We start from the raw sequence: 19,337 nt of genomic DNA, 5'->3' as shown, positions 1-19,337 counted from the left end.
GTGCAAACGAAACACAAATGGTACATTGAATATAAAAACGGCAATAATAATGCCCTTTGTGGTTTTGAATATGTATAAAAATAAATACAAAAGCTATCAAACAAATAAATTTAAAACACCAGAAAAGTGAAACAAAAGGTAATAATTCTTTTTATCTTTATTATTTTTATATTAATTACAGTTTATTTACTTTGTATCCCAGCTGTAGCCCCCTCCCTCACCCCTCCCAATCCCACCCTCCCTCCCTCATCTCCTCCTTGCCCCTCTCTAAGTCCACTGATGGGGAAGGTCCTCCTCCCCTTCCATCTGACCCTAGTTTATCATGTCTCATCAGGACTGCCTACAATGTTCCCCTCTGTGGCCTAGCAAGGCTGCTCCTCCCTTGGGGGAGAGGGGAGGTCAAAGAGCCAGCCTCTGAGTTCATGTTAGAGACAGTCCCTGTTCCCTTACTAGCGAACCCCACTTGGATGCTGAGCTGCCATGGGCTTAAGTCTGAGCAGGGGTTCTAGGTTATATGCATGCATGTTCCTTGGTTGGAGACTCAGCCTCAGAAAAGATCCCTGTGCCCAGATATATTTGGTCCTTGTGGAGCTCCTGTCCTCTCCAGGTCATACTAACTCCCCTGCCTTTCATAGAATTCCCTGCACTCTGTTCAAGGTTTGGTTGTGAGTCTCAGCATCTGCTTTGGTACATTGCTAGGTAGAGTCTTTCAGAGGTCCTCTGTGGTAGGCTCCTGTCCTGTTTCTTGTTTTCTCCTACTTCCAATGTCCATCCCATTTGTCTAAGTGAGGATTGATCATTTTACCAGAGGACCTCCTTCTTGTTTATCTTCTTTAGGTGTACAGATTTTGGTATGCTTATCCTATCTTATAGGTCTAGTATCCACTTATAAGTGAGTATACACCATGTATGCTTTCTGCTTCTGGGATACCTCACTCAGGATGATCTTTTCTAGATCCTACCATTTGCCTGCAAATTCCATGATTTCCTTGTTTTTAATTGCTGAGTAATATTCCATTGTGTAAATGTACCACAGTTTCTGTATCCATTCCTCTGTTGAGGGACATCTGGATTATTTTCAGGTTCTGGCTATTATGAATAAAGCTGCTACAAACATGGTTGAACAAAAGTCCTTGTTGTGTACTTGAACAACTTTTGGATATATTTTAGGAGTGATATAGCTAGATCTTGAAGCAGCAGTATTCCTAATTGCCTGAGAAAGTGCCAGATTGATTTCCAAAGTGGTTGTACAAGTTTACATGCCCAGAAGCAGTGGAGAAGGGTTCCCCTTTCTCCACAACCTCTCCAGAATGTGTTGTCACTTGAGTTTTTGTCTGTTTTTTTTTTGTTTGTTTGTTTGTGTTTTAAACTATTTTTGTTTTTCTTTTTTTTTTCACTTTATTCACTTTGTATCTCCCCTGTGGTTCCCTCCCTCCTCCCATCCCAATCCCTCCCTTTCTCCACCCTCTGCATGCATGCCCCTCCCCAAGTCCACTCATAGGGGAGGTCTTCTTTTCCTTCCTTCTGATCCTAGTCAATTAGGTCTCATCAGGAGTGGCTGCACTGTCTTCTTCTGTGGCCTGGTAAGGCTGCTCCCCCCTCAGGGGGAGGTGATTAAAGAGCAGGCCAATCAGTTCATGTCAGAGACAGTCCCTGTCCCACTTGGATACTGAACTGCCATGGGCTACATCTGTGCAGGGGTCTTAGGTTATCTCTATGCATAGTCCTTGGTTGGAGTATCAGTCTCAGGAAAGACCCCTGTGCTCAGATTTTTTGGTTATGTTGCTCTTCTTGTGGAGTTCCTGTCCTCTCCAGATCTTACTGTTTCCCACTTCTTTCATAAGATTCCCTGCACTCTGCCCAAATGTTGCCCATAAGTCTCAGCATCTGCACTGATAATCTGCAGGGCAGAGCCTTTCAGAGGGCCTCTGTGTCTGGCTCCTGACTCACTTAAGTTTTTGATCTTAGCCATTCTGATGGGTAATGGAAATCTCAGGGTCGTTTTGATTTGCATCTCCCTGATAACTAAGGACATTGAGCATCTCTTTAAGTGTTTCTCTGCCATTCTATATTCCTCTATAGAGAATTCTCTGTTTAGCTCTGTACCCCATTTTTTAATCGGATTAATTGATTTGTTGCTGTTTAACTTCTTTAGTTCTTTATATATTCTGGATATTAGCCCTCTGTCAAATATAGTGTTGGTGAAGATCCTTCCCCAGTCTGTAGGTTGTTGTTTTGTTCTGATGACAGTGTCCTTTGCTTTACAGAAGCTTTTTAGTTTCATGAGGTCCCATTTATTGATTGTTGCTCTTAGAGCCTGTGCTGTGGTGTTCTGTTCAGGGAGTTTTCTCCTGTGCCAATGAATTCTAGGCTCTTTCCCACTTTTTCTTCCTACCAATTTAGTGTGTCTGGTTTTATGTTGAGGTCTTTTATCCACCTGGACTTTAGTTTTGTGCATGATAATAAATATGGATCTATTTGCATTTTTCTGCATGTAGACATCCAGTTGGACCAGCACCATTTGTTGAAGATGCTGTCTTTTTTCCATTGAATGGTTTTGGCTTCTTTGTCAAAAATCAAGTATCCATAGGTGTGTGGGTTTATTTCTGGGTCTTCTATTCCGTTCCATTGATCCACTGTTCTGTTTCTATGCCAATACCATGTCATTTTTATTACTATTTCTCTGTAGTACAGCTTGAGATTGGGGATGGAGATACCTTCAGATACTATGCTGTTGTACGAGATTGTTTCGGAAATTCTGGGTTTTTGTTTTTCCATATGAAGTTGAAATTTTTTCTTTCCAGGTCTGTAAAGAATTGTGTTGGTATTTTGATGGGAATTGCATTGAATCTGTAGATTGCTTTTCACAGAATGGCCATTTTCACTATGTTAATCTTATCGATCCATGAGCATGGGAGATCTTTCCGTCTTCTGATATCTTCTTCGATTTCTTTCTTCAGAGACTTAAATTTTTTTTCAAATGGGTCTGCAACTTGCTTGGTTAGAGTCACACCAAGGTCACTTTAGTTTTTAAATAAAAAAAAAAAATGACAACAGAAGAGAGAAAAAGATAAGTGCATCTAAGAAAACTGACCAATATCACAAAAAACCATACTGTATATTAACTAAACTCCTGAAAACTTAGCTTCAATTAATGCAAATGAAGTAAAGTTTCTAAAACCTTATCTTAGTCAGTACTGGCTACTGTAACCAAGTGTTGTAGATTAGGTGGCTCACGAACAATGGCAATTCAGTTCCCACAGTTCAGCTGGCTGGAGGCCCAGGATAGGATGTCAGCATGGCCAGGTTTGAAAGAGGACCTTCCACTGGGGTGAGACTTTGCAGTGTATCCTTCTGTGTGTGTGTGGCAAGTTCTTCATGCACTACCTTTGAATTTAACAGAAGTAAAATATGACATACTGTTTTGTACATTTCTTTATTTAGTTAAGTTTTACATAAATAGTACATTTCTTCCTATGTTTCACATTTCTTTTTAATGCTGTATTTAGTATTTGTTGATAAGTAGTTTGTAATGTGGGGTAATGATTACATTTTATTGCTCATTTTGCTTTCTAAAAATTTTTTATATATACACAGAAAAATGAATTTTGCCATAGTTTTTTTTTCTTATATCTGGTTACTTTGTTGGACACAATAACTTAATTCTCATCATCCAGATATTACAACAGGTTAGCATCTTGGGATACTTAGAGCGCCTCTTTCTTCATGAATATGAAGATGTATAACGCAACAGCCTTTTGACTTGTGACTATTAATTATACCTAGTCAGCTCATGTTCTTGATATAGTTTCTATTTTTTTTCTAGTGCTGTTCTTTTTCATTGTAGTTCATGATGTTCTTTTCTATCTCGCATAGAGTTTTTAAGCAGACATTATAAACAGGAAGTTTATTAATATGTTACATTTTTAAGGCCTGCCCATTGGCTCTATCAGGTAGCCTGGTTGTGACGCACTGTGGTCCTTGTTCCCTCAACCTGTTTCCATCTTCCCTGTGAACCTGTTCTGAGACTCTGCCTTGAGTGGCCTTCTCCAGGACTCTTAGAGCTAAAATTCTCTTTGCTGCTTGCATGGTTCAGCCAGCAGTCTGGGTTCTTTGCCCCAGAGACCTGATTAATGTTTTACTGTGAAATATTCTACTGGCTGTCAACTAGTATGCTGAAAAAAAAAAAAAAATGCCACTAAGGCAAGTAAACAAATTTAAGTCCTTAAAATCTTTCACTTTTTGTTTCTTTTTTGCTACGTTATGTCCCAGAATATTTAACCTGTCCTTAGAGATTTAAAAAAAGGTCAACAGGATCTGACATTTGGGGATTTTTTTTCTAAATAGATTAATGATTCTTTTACTGGAGAGTGGGGTACAGAAGGGGAATTGTCTTATTAATCATACTATTTCCCAGATAATGCTGTGGACAATGTTAAACTTTAAAGTGATACATGCTCATAGTTACTAATGTGTGAACTCAGGTTAAGAAGATAGGTCAGTTGGCAAAGTACGTGTCAAGAAGGCATAAGGACTGAGTTAGGTTCTTAGAATCCACATTAAAATGCTAACAGTGACTAGGCAGAGATAAGCAGTGAATCCCTGGAAGTTACTGAGCAATCCACCTAGCCTGCTACGCAAGCTCCAACATAATGACAGACTCTCTCTCAAAAAAAAAAAAAGCCTGAGGCTAACATACACCCCTTCAAGCTCACACACCCACAGGGAGAGAGAGAGAGAATGAAACAGAAGGGAGGAAGTACATGTATTACAATTCATGTATTTATTGCTACATAACCAGGGACCATGAATGGATGCAGAGACAGGATACTCAGGAGGAGGTGCACATCCCCAGTAAGCCCTGACTGTGGCCCAAGCAGAATAGCCTCCCTAAATGGTTTTCATTTCCCATTCAGTTTAAGATTGCTCTTGAACTTTGCAATCATCGTTCTGGAGCCAAAGAGTTCTATGGTCAAATACTTGAAGTGATGTCTTCAGAACAGTGGCTATTTCTTCATCTTTTCCTTCCTTCCTTCCTTCCTTCCTTCCTTCCTTCCTTCCTTCTTTCCTTCCTTCCTTCCTTCCTTTTTGTTGTTGTTTTTTGAGACAGGGTGTGTGTGTGTGTGTGTGTGTGTGTGTGTAGCCTTGGCTGTCCTGGAACTCACTTTGTAGACCAGGTTGGCCTTGAACTCACAGAGATCCACCTGCCTTTGCCACTGTTGTGCTGGGATTAAAGGCATGCACCACCACCACCTGTCTTATTTTTTTTATGTGGTTTTGTCTGCATGTATGTTTGTGCACCACTTGTGTGCCTAATGCCCACAGAGACCAGAAGACGGCATTGGATCCCTTGGAACCATAGTTAGAGATGCTTGTGAACTGCCATGTTGGTGTTGGGATTTGAACCTGGGACCTCTGGAAGAACACCAAGCGCTCTTACCTGCTGAATCATCTCTCCAACCCCTGCTAGTTCTTAAAGAATGCAAGATATGGCAAGAACTCTTGGCATGATTCCTCACAGAAGTTCTTGAACAACAGAATTGGATTTGTCTGTCTTGCTTGCCCTCACAAGGAAGGCTGTGGCTTAGAGCTGATTGACTGTCCTAGCTATCCAGAAAGAACCACTGACAACTTGAAAGATTTTTCACATGAATCAACATACTCACTCCTCATCACAATAACAAGGCTTCTGAGGCTCTTACTCCCCACAAATGAAGAATAGGGTCACATGGTGGGACTGGCAGAAAATAGCTTTATCAAAAGGAACTCAAAGAGCTTTCAGTCTCACAAGGTGATAGTTGTGTTTAGAACAGATTCCACCAGGAAACCATAAAAGAACAAGTAGTGGGGGAACTGTGTGCATTTTGAAATGACAGACTTCCTCCAATTGCAATTAGCATTAAAAAGACTTTCATAACCATTATATTCAAACACACCACCTTTGTAGCCATAGTAACTCTTTTATATTTAGATTTGATTGCAGCTACAAGTCTACTTGAGACACTCATTTCATCTGCCTCCTACAGTACCTGGTTTCTTTCCAGTCTATTCTTCCTAATAGATCCATTTTCTTCTACTATATCAGTTCTCCCTAAAGGATGGGATAAAAGCAAAATAAGCCTTTGTGATAAGTGTCCAGACTAGAAGACCATGCCCCTCACTACCAGGAAAAGTTAGAAGATGCTGCTCTCTGGAGACATCTGTTTCAAACTCGATGCCTTTCTCTTCCTCTTTGTTTCTGGTATAATACCAACTTTGCTGACTCAAGTCTTGGGACACAAAAACTCAAGATTGAGGTCACAGAGTTTTGTTGTTGTTGTTGTTGTTTTTTAAACTCCAAAAATGATCCTCCAGGACCCACATGCTGTAGCAATTTTAAGTGCCTGTTCTATTTCTTCTTATGCATAAAAGAAAATGTCAAACAAGATATGAGACACAGTATAAAGTTTGCATTTCCCTCTAATGTTTCTCTTTTCGCGTCTGCTTCAACATCTGATTTTGTGTTTATAGATATACGTATCTTTTTAATCCTTCTATTTAGGAATTCAGAGCAGAAGGAACTTCAGAGTAGAGCCTTTACTTTGAAGGTGAGAAAACTAGGACTACCAGGAAATGAGAGACCATTCCACAGCACACCTCCTGTTAACCAACAGCTGTCTAACCACCAATCCCTGAGGAGTCTGGTTTTTCCCATGACTCGCCCGGTCTTCATAGCAAAGAAGGAAAGGATGGCACTGTAACAAAAGACAGGTTAACAAGAGAAAGGCATAAGAAAGTTTATTTTCAAAAAATTTTAACATATTTTTAAAAAGCTTATTCATTTTATTTTATATGTATGAGTATTTTGCTTTTTTGTATGTATGCACACTCATGTATGTGTCTGTGCCTGGCACCAGCAGAGACTAAAAGAAAAAAAAAGGCATTGAATGCCTTGGAATTGGAGTTACAAGCAGCTGTGAACTACTCTATGTGGCTGCTGAGGAATAAACCCAGTTCCTCTGCAAGAACATCAAATGCTCTGAATCACTGAGCCACCTGTCTAGCCCCAAACATACACAAAGTTTTATGCGTCATGGAAGCCATCAACAATGAAAACCAAAAGACCTACGAAAAACTTCATATAATTTTAGTGGTTAGGTCAGATAAAGAATGGACTATTGCGCCATTTTTGAGAATTCTGGAATCTTGGTCTCTTTAGAAAAAAACACAGAAACATCCTAAGAATGTGCTTTTGTTTTAATCTCAAATCTAGGGATGTGGGGCTACTTTGGATTGTCATGATTTGCCTCATGCTCTAGCAGAAGCATGGTTTTTCCACCTGCAGATAATTTCTGCAATTGTGTGACATTTGGAATTCTGGGAACATTCAGAGGGTCCATAAATGTGAGGGCCCTCAAGAGGTAAGCTGGTGATTGTTGGTAAGTTAGGGTGGTCGGCTGTGGTTTGTTAGTAGCTGTGGTCAAAGAAGAAACAAAAGGGAAGAAATTAGATTCAGGAATTTTCCTAATTCCTCTCTCCCCTCTCTCCTTGTTTGCTTCTGTCTAAGGTTAGGAGGTGAAACCTGGGGACTAAAGGGTACGAAAAAGAAGAACCCACAAAGTAGCAAAGACCATCCTCAATGGATAACCAGACATGTAGAAGTTAGACTGGTCAAAGTGGATAACCTAAGGTAGCACTGTAACTCCTTGAGGTCATAGACAAAGTCCTTAGCGAGAGATCCAGCATGAGGTAACAGGGTGTCTCTAATAAATAAGGTCCTGACACTGATGGCAGCAATGAAGTAGCAGAAATGCTCAGAAGGACTTTAGTTAATATGCTGTCATGGAAATCAAGAGTCTCATCCCATGTTTAAGATATAGTATGAACTTTAGGTGTAAAGGGAAGAGGAACTGGGGCAGACAGCAATGCTATTCATAACTGGGCAGCACTGGCCAAGCTGTGCTCTGATTGAACAGTGTCTCAGTCCTGCTTCTACAAAGTGAATCTACAAGGTCCTTATGGCTTGACGGTTCCCTGAGATAACACCTTATCATGGGGTTAGGCAATATATCTGTGAGGTTCTGCTGTCCCTGGAGTCTAAGGTGACAGCAGTTTTAAGACAGGAACTAGGAAAACAAAAAACAAAAACAGGATCTGGCGACTTGCTTATTCAGGGGCTCTTTACAGAATGTTGAAAAAAAACAAAAACTAAAATTTTATTTAAGGGCAAACAAAATAGACACTGGACGTGGTTGAAGAGAGGGACCAGGACAGGAACCTTCCAGCAGAGGATCGAAGCAGATGCTGAGACTCACAGCCAAACTTTGGGCAGAGTACAGGGAGTCTAATAGAAGAGGGGACGGGGGGCTAGAAGGACCCGGAGAGGACAGGAGCTCCATAAGAAGACCAACAGGGCCAACAAATCTTGGCCTAGGAGGAGCCTGCAGAGACTGACGCACCAACCAAGTACCATGCATGGAGAAGACCCAGGCCCCCTACTCAGATGTAGCTGATAGTGCCCTAGTAAGAGGAGTAAGGACTGTCTCTGACATGAACTCTGTTGCCTGCTCTTCGATCACTCCCCCTTGGTGAGGCAGCCTTCTCAGGCCACAGAAGAAGAGGACCCAGTCCTGAAGAGACCTGATAGTCTGAAGTCCGTTGGTAAGGGAGGAGGGCTCCCCTGTTCTAAGGACTAGGAGACAGGATACGAGGGATACGAGATGAGGGAGGGTGGAACCGGGAGGAGATGAGGGAGGGGACTACCATCGGGATATAAATGAATAAATTAATAAAAATATAGAATAACTGGAAACTAGTGAGATGACTCAGTTGTTCTTTGTGCTTTTTTCCTGGGAGGATCGTGAAAGAGGTCAGATGTCTCTAGTTTTTGGGTCGGATGACTCCACCTGCCTATTCACAGTAGAACAGGACTCAACCAAAATGAAAGCAATAGATAAAAAAATAAAGGCAGAGATGGCAGCCTTTATCCTGCTTTCAGTTTTCTTGTGGGTCCTAGAGGACACTCAGTGCTTTTGAGGAAACGCAGCTTAGAGGTAGCTGCAGTAAAACATGTCTGCCCGGATCCCCCTTGGTCTCTTTGTATAGGTTTGCTTCCTGACAAACAGGGGGCAGGGTCTTGACAGGGTCTTGACCGACAGTGGTCTCCAGGGAGAAGGATGAGAGGGGCCTTTCTAACTTTCATGGATTGCCTTGAGTAAGGAAAAGGAATGAATGGGAAGAGAGGAGAGTGCTGAAGACCTTGCCTCCAAGGCTCTTCCAAACCCTTCTAGTCCACAGTATTCAGCATGTCGAGTTATCTCAACTTGAGATACAATGTTCTGAACCACATACCTCTATCTTTATATCATCTTAAATTTCAGGATTTTTTTATTTTACATTTTATATATAAATTTCTAACAACTAACATTCTTTAGCCTGAACTTGTATGAGTAATAGCCCACATGTTATAACCATTACCTTGGTTTAAAAATCCAAGGTCAAAAGAAAGTGAGGCAATAACCTTTTTGCTTTACTTTTTTTGGTAGGAAACTGGACTGAAGATATCTCACTGAGCTTCAGAATTCTCTTGGAGCATAGACCTACAGACTCAGTCATATATATTGACGTTCTTGGTAAGTTTCCTAAGATGTAGGCTTTTGTTGTTTGTTTATTCTTAAAATTTTATGTGTATAAGTGTCTTCTTGCATATACATATCTGAATACCATGTCTCTGTGGTGCCCACAAAAGCCAGAAGAGTGTCAGGTCCCTGGAAATTAGAGTTTCACTTTTGAGCTTCCATGTTGGTGCTAAAAGCCAAACCAGGGTTCTCTGCAAAAGCTCTCCAGCCCCTGGAATGTAGTTTTTAAATAAAGTCATTCTGTGCCGATAGCGCTGTTGGGTGGATTTGTCCTTAGATGAATAACTAAGCATTAAAGTCTTTTGGTCACGTTTGTGTCCAGGTGGAGCAGATAAGAATGGTTCTAACTATGGTATGCCCTTGTCTGATTTTACTAACAACCTAAGTGTAAAATGCAAGTGTCCTTGCTAAACATACAAGTAAAAAGCACAAGTCAATATGAAGAATGACAGAATCAATGTATGTCAATATTTTCTACGATAAAAGTTTCTACAAAACTTCTATATAAGGCCATTCCATGATTGACATCATTCCATCACGTATCATGTTGACAGATGTCAAGAATAGTCTGTTGCCAAAAAGAATAATACAGTAGTGTCATGTCTTCAATCAGTATGTCAAATAACTATGTCAAGTTTAACCATGAAAGCGTTTCTTTAAAAGTTAAAGAAAGCACTGACATCTCTGACAAAGTGACACTTATTTAAAAGAAATCTCCAAATATCTGAAAGTCAATTTACATACTATATCAATAGAATATTAATTGAAAAAGGACAAAACTACAATCACCGTATAAGATAGATAAATAATATTTGATAAATCCAAGCTTATCTTTTTATGCTAAAATATTCAATAACCTAGAAATAGGAGGGAGCTTAGCCAATGGGACAAAGGCCATCCCTGTAAGCTAGTAAGCAGCATTGTACCTAATAATGAAACACTGTGTGTTCACCCTGAAATCACAAGGCAGCTCTTATTAATTACTGCTATTCCGTATGGCAGCAGAGGTTCTAACCACACCAATTAGGAAGTAAAATTAAGTTACTCTGACTAGAAATAAAGAATTAAACTACCTATTATAAATAATGATATTAAAGATAAGAAACCCTACAAGATTCTCTAAAAAAATCTATTAGTGTGAATAAATGGGTTCAGTAAGGTGAAGTATATAAAAATATACAAATATATACATATATATATGTATGTATATATTCAACATATCTCTACATGCCAACAGTGGACAGTCCAAAACTAAATTAAGAAAGCAATTCTGTTTGTTAAGAGCACTGAAAATAATAAACTACTTGGAATTAAATGCCACTAAAAAGACACAAAATGTATACGTTGAAAATCTGTAAGATATCGTTAGGAGAAATTAGAGCAGGCCTAAGTAAGTAGAAAGAATTCTGCTCTGCAAATTGAAAGATTTATATTGTTATGACAACAGTTCCCCAGAAATCAACCTATCAGTTCAATATAATCCCTATGAAACCCCCAGTTGGCTTTTTGACAGAAGTTGATGAGTTGGCCTTACAAGTCATGTGAAAATGTAAGAGAGACAAGATGGAGGAGACAGAATTGATAGAGACAGCTATGGGAGAAGTCACAACTCCCAACTCTCCCCCTCAGGTCTTCCAGACCATAGTTCATTGTCAACATTATTTCTTCTTTACTAAATCTAATTTCTTCATTAAAACAACTTAATTACTCTTTTTTCAAAGATGATATGAGTTTTATCTCAATAAAAATATTTTAAAGTTCAGCTCTTTGAACATTTTTAAATATTCAACCATCTTATGACTTCTAATAATGATATAATTTCCAACTGCTTTTCAGCTTCAACATTATAAATTCTCAATTTAGGTGACTATACAGTATTTCTCTAATTTTAAAAATCCCATTTCTCATAGCTTTAGAAATATTTGCTTACTGCCTTGTTTATGAATAATGTAAAGTTATATAAAGTAAATGTAAATTTACCAAAAAAACCCCACATCCATTTAATTGATTTATTTCACAAACCAGAAGAGATGGAGTGATGATTTAGACATGCAGGATCTTTAAAAACAATAGTCAAAACCTCAGATGTTCTCATAACATGATATGATATCTATATGAAGATCAAAAGGTTTTATGTCAATATATTTGACTGAAACCATTTTTCTCCAACATAACCGAAGACTTGCACCAAATTTTGGAGCCATTGAGTTGTCAGCTTCTCAAGATTAAAGAAAAAACAAACTTCCAACTCCCTTCAAAGTATTGAATTTTTTCATTTAAAGGAATTTATTCCATGTACTTACCCAGCACAGTTGAAACAGCATCAATAATTCCTGGAATGTTAGCATCTTGATTCATCCCTCTCCAAGTAGTGCTCTCATGTCAGAAAATACATTTCTAACAAACCAAGTTTACAAGTAGAGTTAGGTGTCCATGTCTGCAACGTTCGATTGTTAAGTTTCATTAAATATTCATGCCCCAAACTGTGCACTGTTTTAAGGATTTTAAATTACTTCATTCCCTCCCCCCAAAAAAACTTTTGAATGTTTCTCTTAATTCTTTCAGAGAGTGTGGCGCATGCCTACGTAGTATGCGTAGCTATGTTCATCCACAGGGCATAGGTTCAGGCTGTTCTCCTCAGTCACTCTCCTCATTTTTAGAGACAGGATCTCTCACAACACCTACAACTCTCCATTTAAGCTAGAGCAGCTGCCCAGTGAGTTATCTAGCCAGCCCCCATATCTGGAGTTCCTTGCCCAGCTTTTAGCTCAGTGCTAGACATCCTAAGCCAGGACCTCGTGCTTACACAAGAAATGCTGTACTCACGGCAGTGCCTTCCAGCTTTGTTTCCCTTATTTTTAATGTTCTCTTCACCAGTGGCCTCTAAGTTCCCTTAGTTAAGTCATCAGATTTGAATAACATATTTTCTAATGTAATAAAATATTAGTTCAACAGTTATCTTTCAATTATTTAATTCTGTATTTTTTTGTTATTTTTCTCAACATCTGAATGATTCCTATTTACTACATACAGCAGATACTGAAAGGCACCTCCAGATTTTGTGAGTCCTTCCTTCTAGATGTCAATATTGTATTATAAATTCCTATAGAATTTCTAGTAGAAGGTACCCATATGAAAGAACATTGTCATTCAACATCTTCTGACTAGAACTCAAACTATTCATAAGTACAGTAACAACTAAGATTCAATGTGATCCTCTCAAAGAGCAGTGAGTTTGTCAAGAATTCACTATACACCTACACTGAGTCCAGGACTGACCACTTATTCCCAAAGCTATGAGTCTTAGATGTTGCATGACAGGGGGCTCATTTATCAAGGGTTGCTATGATGGCCTACATCATTTCCCTTGAACAAGAGCACTCATACATGATGCTTATAAAATAACCCTAATGCTTTTTTTCCTTGTTGTTATAATGAATTCTCCAGGTAGTACAGAAGTATTTCAACACTGAACAAGAAATATGGTCATGAACTATTGCCCCTAAGTCTGCCTGAGTCTCTCCTTACAGAGGATAAGGGAATTATTATTAACAAAATACTACTGTTCTCTGCTATGAACTTGGTCTATGGATGACTGACAAGAATGAGGAATATTTAAAGATAATGGTTCTTCCTCAGTACTTTGGTTAAAAAGCTTTCATCAAGATAAAGCTAGTAGTCCATTGGCTTTTTCTATGGACCAGCAGTCAGGTGGACTCACTGATAGTTAGTGAGATAAGCATATCAATCTATGGAAGTACACTATCAGTGAAGGCTCATCCTCCCCATTGACTTGAGTGTGAGAAACTCATTCCTTCATGAATTCCTAGATAGTTCCAAGAAGCAAAACAAACAAACAAACAAAAAATACTCAGAGCAGACAGTCTTCTTCCTGAACTGTATATAATGATACCCATTCCAGTAGTTTTATAGTAAGAAAAGAGAGTAATGAAAGAATTGATAAATGAACTATGACCAATACATAATGTAGAGACAAAACAGCCAAAATAAAAAGCAAAAGTCTCCCAGTCTCTAACAGCCTGCCTGAGTGCTTGGAGATTGACCCACTATGATGCCTCATACCAGTGATTCTCAACCTTCCTACTGCTGCGACCCTTTACCGCATTTCCTCATGTTGTCGTGACCCCCCAACCATAAGTTTGTTTTCATTGCTACTTCATAACTGTAATTTTGCTAATCATAGTGTAAACATATGTGTTTTCTGATGGCCTTGGACAGCCTTTATGAAAGTGTCATTCTCCCCCAAAGGAGTCACAACCCATAAGTTGAGAACCACGGCCTTACACAACCAACCACCTGGAGCCTAACTCATAACGCCACCCCAAACTGCCAGTCTCTAGAGACAACTGCTGGTATAACAAATTAGCAAGCAGCCAGCTGCAGATATGGAGCTACATCTATGGCACCAGAGAACAAACCAAATAACATCCTCTTAACTACTGCGAAAGACTTCCACCTCCTTCTCTGGTAGCATACCGGCTAAGGCCGCACTAAAGAGTATCTGACAAGCTTTCTACTTCTTTCTTTTTCTGTCCAGGCTTCTCTAGCCTTGCCACCATCATCTATGTGTAGCACATAAAAGGCCGTAGGGTGCCAACCTTTGAACAAGGTAGTCATCCAGTAATAGGAGATTTCTTCATTCGTCTCACCAAAATGCCTCCAATAGCAAAAGTGTGAGAAAATCTTATTGTGGAGATAATTCCATAGAAAACTGACCAAATAAACTGTTCTATTCAAAACTAAAATTGAAGATTCTTTTGCAAACTGTAATGGTACTTTGGGCAAATGAAGAGAGAATGTAAGAAACAAATAGATGATATTCTTGAGCTCAGTAATATTCTAGCAAAGTAAATTGTAATTATGAGAAGTCTTCTCTCCTGCCTGAAAATCTAACTGAAGACCAGAACAAATACTAAGGAGAGGACACCACCTCAGAGGCGAAGAGTTGGGAGAGCGGATACCTTGGGACTTCAGCAATGAACAGTGAGAAGAGGACATGCCGTTGTACATTATCAAGGCTGGAACAATCAGAATGTAAGCAACCTTACTTTTTCAACCCTGGCCTGCATTCCATGTGCAATGAATTGAACAATATCCCTTCATTTTGAACCAGTGTTCCCTGCCACCTCAGAACATAATCCTTTTAGGCCACAGAGGAGGAATTTGCAGCCAGTCCTGAAGATACCTGATAAAACAGGGTCAGATGAAAGGGAAGGAAGTCCTCCACTATCAGTGGACTTGGAAAGGGGCAGGGAGGAGATGAGGGAGGGAGGGTGGGATTGGGAGGGAATGAGGATACAGCTGAGATACACAGTGAGTAAAATTTAACTAATAATAAAAATAAAAAATTAAATTAAATTAAAAAAAAGAAATGTTTTGCAAATGGAATTAGTTAAGTGTCATTCTACATTTAGAGCAGACTCTAAATCCAATGATTGATGTCTGAAAGAAGACATGACAATACAGAGAGACCCAGAGAAGAGTCAAGAGGAAGGAGGCAGAGCTGGCAAGATTCATCTGCAAAGGATGACAAGGATTGATGAAAGGTGCAAGAAGCTAGGAAAAGACAGTAAAAAAAAAATTTTTTTTTTCCCCGAAGCCAGGATAATGTCAATACTTTGGTTTCAGACTTCTCACTTCCAGAACTGTGAAGGAATACATTTCTATTAGTTTGAGGCGCCAAGCTTGTGGTGTCTTGTTATGGTAGCCAAAGAAAACCCAAACAGAACACTAAAAAGAAAACTGATGTGACATAAAGGAGACGGAGGAGAGAGAATCAAGGAGTTGGGTCACTGCTTAGTGGACAGCATAATGTCATCATTAAACACAAAGTGTCTGTGCCGTGTGGGCTGCCACGGTGAGGGCAAAGGGAGACTGCATTCAGAGATCTTCTGGACCAGCTTCCACTACCACTGATGGCATGGAAAGACCAAGGTCTAAGCTGAGATCAGACTCAAGGAAAGGGTCCAGCCACTGGTTCTGATCTTTCAGGTATGTATCTCAGATGACTCCCCCTCAGTCCTCTCCCATGCTTTTCATGAGCCAGTTTGGGCTTACAGAGAATTTATTAGTATGCAAGATGAATAATAATTAAAAGATACAACATATGTTCCACAAAACGTATATGTGACAATACATAGAAGATATGGAAAAAGAAAAGCCCAAGGTAAAAGAAAGATGAATACTATACAGAAAAGAAATTATAAAACCCAAAAGCCAGAAGGGCCAGTTAGATGGCTCAGCTGTGAAAGACATTTGCCATCAAGCTTGATGAGCAAGCTGGAGCTCCAGGACATATATGGCTGAAGAGAAAAAAGAACCAACTATCCTTGTTCTCTGACCTTTCCTCAGAGCACGTGTGTGTATGTGTGTGGGTGCACTCACACACAATAAATAAAATATAAAGAAGAAAGGAGGAAAGTATCAGGTAAATATTTACTTCAAAGAAAAATACATTATGATGGGTTTTTTTTTAAGTTTAAGAAGCTTAAATAAAGTACAGCTAAAAGAAAGTGAAATGGAGAAACAGTAACAGGATATAAAAGACAAAGAGCTGAGAAAGGGAATCAGTTAGAGTAAAACCAGTGGAAACAAAATCTGTATTGAAAACAGAAAGAAGAGAAAAATCCACCAACAAGTTTAAAAAGATTAAGTGGTAGAATATACAGCTGTGTCCTGCTTCTGCAGCTAATCTTTCAATAGCACAGAGGAGGCTGATGGGAAAGAGAACAGGTTTGTTGGGGTTCACTGTTCTGGCTCAAGGTTAAGAGGGGACTACAGCTGGGATACAAAGTAAATAAACTGTAATTAATATAAAAAAATAAAAATTTAATCAAAAAAAGATGCCAGATCTGACAATAGCTTTCTTGTTTTCCGAATCCCAGATGTCACATAAAACATCACATGAAGACACAAGGACTGTATGGGGGCCTGGCCCCCAAGGCTTTTGTAACACTTTTGAGATAACACATTAGCCCTTCTGTCCATTAATCCATTCATGAGAGCAGAACCGTAGGACCTCCTAAAGGTCCCATCTGGTCTCATTTCTTCGTGTGCCACAAAAGGGATTAAGTTTCAACACAAGTTTTTAGAAGAGATAGATTATATTCAAACCAATGCAGCTTTCTTAGAAAAGTCCCATGAGCAAAATGAAATAATGGAAGAAAATGAGAGACTTTTAATAAGGAAAGCGAAGGAGGGGAAAATAGACATAGTGGACATAGTGACACTATGTGTATGATAATGATTGTTCCTCAGGATGACAAAAAACAACAGTATGAGAAAATGTGTTTTCAACCAGAATTGAAGATCCAACAAATTGTTCAGGGTGTTAACAGGGGTGTGGTTTTATTAGTTAGATTTGTCAGGCGAAAAAAGTTAGAGATAAAAGTTTCTCTTTAGTGGGTACCCTAATAAGGGGAACAGGGACTGTTTCTGACATGAACTCAATGGCGGGCTCTTTGACCTCCCCACCCCCTGAGGGAGGAGCAGCCTTGCTAGGCCACAGAGGAGGACTTTGCAGCCAGTCCTGAAAATACCTGATAAACCAGTATCAGATGAAAGGGGAGGAGGTCCTCCCCAGTATCAGTGGAAAGGGGCAGGGAGGAGATGAGGGAGGGAGGGAGGGTGAGGTTGGGAGGGAAAGAGGGAGCGGGATACAGCAGGGATACAAAGTTAACAAACTTTAACCAATATTGAAAAAATAAAAATAAATTGGAGAAAAGAATTAAAAAAATAAATAAGTTTTTAAAACAAAACCAAAAAAAGTTTCTCTTTTTAAATACCAGGAACCAGTAATAGAAATAGAAAGAAAGAAAGAAAGAAAGAAAGAGAGAGAGAGAGAGAGAGAGAGGGAGGGAGGGAGGGAGGGAGGGAGGGAGGGAGGGAGGGAGGAAGGAAGGAAGGAAGGAAGGAAGGAAGGAAGGAAGGAAGGAAGGAAGGAGAGAGAGAAACAAAGAAAGGAAAGAAGAGACAGACATCCAAGAGACAATTTGCATTCTCCTCTCCCTAAACTTCTAAAATATCACACAGACCACTGTGTTCCATTTAGCTCATATAATTCCAAAATTATGACTAACTTTAGCACTTTGAAATCATTTTAATTAAGACTTATGTTAATGAGCTATGAATTCCGTTTTTCTTGTCTTTAATAAGAAATTAAATTTTCTTCCTGTCTGAAGTTTACATTTGCTTTTAAATTTCTCTCACTTCTATCTTATTTTGTTTTTACTTATTTATTTATTTAAACTTTTTATTGATTCTTTGTGGGTTCCACATCATGCACCCCAGTCCCACTGATCTCCCCAGCCTCTCATATCCATTTTTTGTCCTTGCAATCTGCCCTTAAAGAAACACACACACACACACACACACACACACACAAGACAAAACGAAGCATAGAAAACATCTCGTCGTGGAAGCTGTAGTGTGTCACAGTGTGTCCCACAGAATACCTCCCTGTCCACACATGTTCACTTACACATGTTCATTCATTCGTCTGGTTCGAGGTCTCTGGCTTCTGCGACACCATCAATGTTGGATCCTCACTGGGGCTCCTCCTAGCTATCCTGTTGTTGCCCTGTGGCTTGGAGATCCTGAAGCTTTGGATCAGCAGGGCCAGCCCTTTTACATGCTCCAACAGTCCTCAGAGGATGTAGATTTGGGGATGAGCCAACTCAAAACCCTGGATCTGAGCGTGGGCGGTAGGTGAGCTGGTCAGCACTCCAGCTCTCCCTTACCGGCACCACCTGCGTGAGCTCTCCGACACTGCTCTGGCTTGGCCACCTAATGCCACCACTGGCCGGAGGCAGGGTCGGCTCTCTGGCTTGCACACCCTCAGGGCTGGCTCACCCTTACCCACGCCCCCAGAGCCAGCTCCACCATGCTGCCCAGGCAAGGTGCAGGACCCTCTCTCCTGAGTGCTGCAGCTGGCTAAGAACAGGGCCAGCTCACCTGCTCTCATGACCCTTGGGTCGGCTCTCCTGACTGCCTCAGGTGGTAAGAGGAGTGGGGCATCACATCCGTGTCCAAACTACCAATGGACAGATGAGATGGGGTCAGCTCTTCCATACTCATGCCAGTGGGGTTGGCTCACCAGCGCCCCCCTGTGCCAGGGCCAGCTCCACTGTGCTGCCTGTGTGAGGCGCCGGGCCTTCTCTCTGGAATGCTGCTGCCAGTGAGGGCAGGGGCCAGTTCTGCATAGCCCTTGTACATCTACGTGGTACCAGGAGGCTGCCAGACCACGTATACCCCCCCTTGTCTCTAGTGGTAATATGAGCCATGGAAATTGACACTGACCACTGCGGCTGAATGGTCACAGACCCAGACATGGCCCTCAATGGCAGCTTGGGCTGGGACTTCACCATCGCTTCAGGTTATGGCTTCAGGTTATGGCTTCAGGTTATGGCATCACAACAGGCTATGGCTCTCCACCCTCACATCTCCAGTTCTGCCTCTCTCCATAATGCTCAAACTGTTTTGCTTCTCTTTCTATCTAATCTGTCCACTACATACACGCACATTGTAGTGGTTCCAGCTGCAGGCAGGACACGTGGCTGGTGGCGTGGTGGCGTGCGAGCCTCTAGGTGTCTACAGCCCATCTGTGTAGAGGGCTGGAAACAAGCAAGTCTCTGGGCATCTTTCCCCGCCCGCATCCCATGCCATGCCAGTAGGCAGGTCTCTGAGATAACATGTTTCTTT

At 40.4% G+C, this 19,337-nt stretch overlaps 1 long non-coding RNA gene across 1 annotated transcript in view; it reads right to left on the bottom strand.

Annotated features, from left to right (window-relative positions):
• Positions 1–259: 259 nt before the first annotated feature.
• Positions 260–19,337, bottom strand: part of LOC132646825 (uncharacterized) — a 31,745-nt gene continuing 12,667 nt past the window's right edge. The window contains exon 3 of the long non-coding RNA XR_009585148.1: positions 260–3,021. This is a non-coding gene — a long non-coding RNA (uncharacterized LOC132646825). The remainder of the gene's footprint in view (positions 3,022–19,337) is intronic.

Source organism: Meriones unguiculatus, chromosome 12 (genome assembly GCF_030254825.1).
Source record: "Meriones unguiculatus strain TT.TT164.6M chromosome 12, Bangor_MerUng_6.1, whole genome shotgun sequence".
NCBI lineage: Eukaryota > Metazoa > Chordata > Mammalia > Rodentia > Muridae > Meriones > Meriones unguiculatus.
Note: the sequence above shows the minus strand (reverse complement) of the source record. Positions and strands in the feature narration are given on the sequence as shown.